We start from the raw sequence: 5,587 nt of genomic DNA on the forward strand, positions 1-5,587 counted from the left end.
CAGAAACAATTGTGTTTGGCACACCATGCAAACGAACAACTTCTCGAAAGAACAAATCAACAACATGTGTAGCATCATCAGTTTTATGACATGGAATAAAGTGTGCCATCTTGGAAAATCTATCCACAACTACAAAAATGCTATCACGTCCCTTCCTAGTTTTAGGCAATCCCAACATGAAATCCATAGAAATATCCTTCCAAGGAGCACTAGGAACTGGTAAAGGCATATACAAACCATGCGGATTTAAACATGACTTATCTTTTTGACATATAGTGCAGCGTGCAACAAATCGCTCCACATCGCTTCTCATTTTTGGCCAAAAGAAGTGACCAGCAAGTACATCCTCTGTCTTCTTTGCTCCAAAATACCCTATTAAGTGATGAGGACATTACTAGTATGGACAGATTTTGGAGGTTGCTGAAGAAGAAGAAGAAGAAAGGTACTGACCTACCCACTACCTTTTGCTTATGTGTGAAATTTATTTTAAATAATCTATTATCATATATATTGCATTGTAGGTGGAGATCTGGAACATAATGATGTAGAAACAAGAGATGAACAAGCTGAGCCAAACCAAATAATTGTAAGACTTTAGATATTTTCACGATTTATTCCATTATAAGCATGCCCTGCCTCTTGCATGACTGTTGGCTGAAATAATGCTACTACTACTGAGTCGTGTAAAAATTTGTGTTGGTACATGCATGGAAGTCGTTTCTGAACAATACTGACTTTGTTGTTTGTAAGCTTAACTGCTGTTGCCTTGCCCTGTTGCGGTAAAAATTGAAATATAATTCTGCTGTCCCTAAAGTATGGTTGTTCTCCGAACCTCTGTTGCGGTGCGCGATGTGGGAGACTATTCATCTGTGCGCGTGGGATTGGAGTGAGGACAGGAGCCGAGCGAGCGAGCGGGCCTCCTGCGCAGGATTGGAGCAGAGCCGAGAGCCGAGCGGGCGCTGGTGCTGCGCGGGAGCCGAGCTGGCCGTGAGGGCGCAGGGGCCGTCGGATGCGGGCGTGGGGCAAGTGGCGAGGATCGGGTGTGCCGTGCGCCCTGCGCCCACAGTCCATCCCATTTTTCCCCTCTTTGGTAGGCTCCTTTATCTCTCTGTCCAGCCGTACCATCCCTCTCTCTGTTTCTGTTAATGTTTTTTCTCAACTAGTTTCATATCCGTGGGTTGCTACGGCCGGCAAAAGATAAGAAACATTCAATTAGATCGCACGTTAATATTCAATATAAGAAAGTGCATTACACGTCATCAACGGAACAATAATATGTGATTTGCTGACATGACCAAATATAATATGATTTACAAGTCAATAAAAGAAATATGCAATCAAATGCACAGCGAGTTTAGTAGCACCTTGAGAAAGCATACGCGCGGGGAGCCAGCTTAAATGACCGAGTGCGTGCTCTCGGTTGAACTTCGTTGTACACTCTTGCTTGGCTTTCCGGATCTGTTTGTCCTGCTGGGCTGGGCGGGACTTGTTGACGCGCTCGTCATGGTCCTCCAGGTTGAGCCTGCTGGTTCCCTTTGGAGTTGTACCGGGTCGGGCGCTCCTGGTCCTGCCCGTACCCAACAAATATTTCTTTTTCACAAAATCTCGCCTGAAGAATACGTTCCGTGGCACGGCATGGCATGTGCCAAAACGGAAAAGCATTATCAAGTAGCCAACACCAAACTAAATATCATTGCCATCAAAGTAAATTGTATTGCCATCAAAGATATCTAGTTAAATCTCACGATGAGGCTTCACGCCTTCACATAACAGTATTCAAAACAAAGCGATTTGAACAACGTAGACCAGAACTTGTGTATTAAAATAGTCCATATTTTGTTTACACTTTTGGACCTCGTGGTGATTACGAATAAGTGTCCAGATGATTACTTCTATTATTTTTATCTCAAAATGATAGGAAAGATTGAGGGGCGCCATTTGTTTAAAAGATCATATTCCGACCACGGGGAGCATGACCACCGCGGCGAGCACGGCCAGCACAGCCACTGCGCCGACCACCACGGCGAGCACGGCCACGGCCACACACCCCCGGTCGGGGAAGGTACAGGGATATAGGTGATCACAATAAACAATCGAAAAAGAACTAGGCTAATCCCAGGTCCTGCATCTTAGCTAATGTTAATCCAAAGAAAATAAGAAGCCAATCCCAGATGCCGACATCTATACTCACAGTTGTGGCTTCAACGTCATATACAACTCATATACAACTCATGTACAGTCATATACTTTACACACTCCAAAAAGATACACTGTGCAATGAATACATATGCAGAGGCAAACGGGAGGCTTTGGGCCCTTTAGTCAAAATATTTTCTCAGTTGTAGCATGATAAAATAGTTCTTAAAAATAATGTCGAGACTTGAGGACACAAATTTAAAAACAACAATACAACATTCCAATAATTGTAATGGAAAGTACCTTACAAGAATTAGAAACTTAGAAGCCGGTCTAAGCATGCTAAGCATATAACTAAATCAGCAATAGATTTAGGGACTCGCTGAGGACATGAGGCAACAAGATAGTATATTTGCCGGCACGTTTGCGCGATGCCACCAGAACCAAAGAGCAGAATCAAACTTTGGCACAAGTGACATTTTGCTTTACTTATGGCGGATGTCAGCTTAGCTAATGGGACTTTTTTTTCTGGTGGAGTTCCTAAATTATATTAAACATGTCAAGAATAATACGTGTTCAAATATTGTTCGAGCTTAATATTACAGATACAAGAATAGCTGTAGCAAAGCACGTGATCACTCACCATATGGTCCGAACGAGATCATTTTCTGTGACGTTGCAAATCCCTCATCATACACATCCCTAGTGGGATATATAAATACCCATGATAAAAAAAGTTAAATGACCTGCCTGCCAGAAAAAAAAAGAAAGATTGTGAAGGCATTAATTTTCCAACTGCTCGCCTCACACCATGTTATATACAATAATTAGTACTATATATTACCTCTGAACTATGCCGTTAGGATCTCCTTGTATACAATATTCTTCGTATATGTACCATTATACGCTGGGGTCTTTTTCTTTTCTTTCTTGTTATTAAAGGTCTCCTTACCCCTTTTGTTGGCATTTTTCTTCTCCTTTTTAGCTTCTTCCTCCTGCTCAGTGGCATTAGGTGGAAGTGCCAGAATCCTGATGTTTGTTCTAGTGGTAGCCCTCAACATTGCAACATACGGTTGCCCATGCGAGAACACAAGGTCAGGGAGGTAAACACCAACGTTAAGAATAGTCTGACCTTGTGACTTGTTGACCGTCATGGCAAAATTGAGCCGGATACGAAACTGTTTTCTTTAGAATTGAATCCACTGCAAATTAAAAAGGACATCAGGTGAAAAAATAACTTATAACATAAGCATGCACAATATAAGATGGGTACAGACACTTCAATCGTTTACCCAAATAGGTTCATTTTGATGTCAAAAATTATCTACAGTCAACCAATATTGTTATCAGTTAATCAACATAATTGCTAACTGAAAAAGTATAGAGACATGCTAGCATTGTCAGTTCATGTAATTCAAGAAAAAATGACAAACTATGTTTGCAAAAAACCATTAAAAAGCAAGCCAAATTTTAAAATTAATAGAATACCTTTGGTTCATTAGAGTCTGCAGTCAGAAGCCTCAAGCTTTGTGAAATTCAGCATGTCCTGGAAATTTGTCTTGATGAGCTTCTTGGTCTCCAGAACACATCATTCCAGGCTGACACTGTATCCAAACGCTCATGTTATTTGTTCATCATCAATAAATGGAAACGTTTGACTACGAAACTTAGATTATTGAGAGGACATATACAACGCCCTTTGCTACCCATATACAAACTACAGAGCACCTGCAAAGAAAGATGAAAAAAGCATCCCATAGATGTGTAAATTGATCAGAACACTAACCAAAAAAGGTAACAACAAAAAGAGCCTGACCTGGGCAGTGCTTAAAATAGAATGCACATGGTTGCTTTCTCCCAGCATAGGGCCTCTCTGAATTGTATAGGGAAATGAAAATTAGTTTCACCGTTTACTTCCATGAGACAGCATACTACTGAATAAATTGAGGTCACGTGTTGGCATTGACAACATATATTATCTGTATACTGCATTGCAGGGGCCATTAAGCTTAAAGAATTTACCTAATGATTAGGCAGTAGCAAGCTTCCTCAAGTTGATGCTTCCAATTACCCAGACATACCATCATTCCTTGATAAGAAGGATCGAAGAGAAAAAAATAGTGATTAGATGCACAGGAAAGTGTGGCAACTTCAATTTCCTAAAAAACGGCAGTGAAATGCTTTTGGAACAATGTAAAGGTTATAGCTTATAGCAGCAATCTTAGAAGAATCTAAAGCATCCTTCACCCTGCGATATGATTAGCCATGAAAACCTTGGTTCAATGGTAGAATCATGTAATTGGCCAATTATTGTAACTTATGCCTATTTTGTTTTCCAAAAAAGACAAATAGATCTAAAGTTAACTGAACAATAGAGATATCTGCACTATTAATCATTAAGCTAGCATAGTATTCATTATGCGATAATTTTACTAATATATGCAACAGGGATTTACTAACAAATACGTCCACCAACGGCAGGGCGAGCGCCCTGTCGGCCGGCTAACTCCCGTCGGCGATGGCGTTGAGCAGCGCGGTGGCCATGGCGGAGAGCTAGTCAAACTCGTGGTCGGCCCAGGCCATCGTCTTGCCCGCGGAGCCCCCGTGGCGTCGCGGCTGATCCCGGCGTACCCTGTGAGCAGCAGTAGCGCGTGCGGCAGCCCAGCTCCGCGCCGCCATGTATCCGCACATGAGCCGCAGCGCCGGCACCAACGCCGCACCGTACAGGAACCCGCAAGCCCGCAGCGCGTCCCGCGTGCCGGGTCGCCGCCACCTCGGCGTCCCCGGTCAAGGCGCCGCTCGCTGGCCATGAGAAGGTGCCCGTGCATCGAAGCTAGTTAATCGTGTCTGAAGGTGAATCAACAGGAGCACGCACAAGAAAACTAACTAATCCACAACCGTGTTTTTCACAGGCATTTACTCGAACAGGTTACCTGCACAGACATGGACGGCTAATGGGTTGCTGCAGCTGGTGGTGAACAGCGCACCGGCGTGCTTGACAAGGACATCTCTCCTTGCACCGGCGTTAGACGAGCACATCTCTACTTTGCATACAATGTAAGGACCGATCACTAGAGCACGTGCGCGATAGTTGGATCTCCAGGTACGCTCTAACTTTATCAATTAGTTTTTAGAACTTACGTTTGGTTCCATGCATGTTTTATTAATTAGGAACAATGGAGAGTACCGGCGAGAACTTGGAGAAGGCCAAGGAGTCAAAGAGAAGGTGTTAGAACGTCCACACCAAGAAGGAGTCTAGGTCCAACTCGACTTCGACTCCACCTCGGATTTCAGAACCTGACTTCACCAAAATTGACGCCTTGACCACATACGGAGTCGGATTTGGACGTTCTATATATGGTTGGAACCAGAATTTCATAGAGCTTCCAATGGCACCGGTTCCAACTCAAAATTCTTTCTAAGTCGACAGAAAAATCATCGAAACAAGTGG

The 5,587-nt window shown here is 43.1% G+C and overlaps 1 long non-coding RNA gene across 9 annotated transcripts; it reads right to left on the reverse strand.

Moving 5' to 3' along the window:
- Window positions 1-1,022: 1,022 nt before the first annotated feature.
- On the reverse strand, window positions 1,023-5,153 carry LOC112876139. Of its 9 annotated transcripts, none has more exons than XR_003225257.1 (8): window positions 4,597-5,040; window positions 4,159-4,225; window positions 3,953-4,009; window positions 3,625-3,740; window positions 2,981-3,338; window positions 2,780-2,886; window positions 1,365-1,609; window positions 1,023-1,181 (listed from the first exon to the last, which is right to left on the reverse strand). It is a non-coding gene; the product is annotated as an uncharacterized LOC112876139 (long non-coding RNA). The 9 variants fall into 9 exon arrangements; XR_003225256.1 differs by lacking the exon at window positions 1,023-1,181 and adding an exon at window positions 5,070-5,153 and having other exon boundaries at window positions 1,226-1,609; window positions 4,597-4,938; XR_003225262.1 differs by lacking the exon at window positions 1,023-1,181 and having other exon boundaries at window positions 1,226-1,609; window positions 2,780-2,882.
- Between the last annotated feature and the right edge of the window lie 434 nt (window positions 5,154-5,587).

This window comes from Panicum hallii, chromosome 9, assembly GCF_002211085.1.
Source record: "Panicum hallii strain FIL2 chromosome 9, PHallii_v3.1, whole genome shotgun sequence".
Classification (NCBI taxonomy): Eukaryota; Viridiplantae; Streptophyta; class Magnoliopsida; order Poales; family Poaceae; genus Panicum; species Panicum hallii.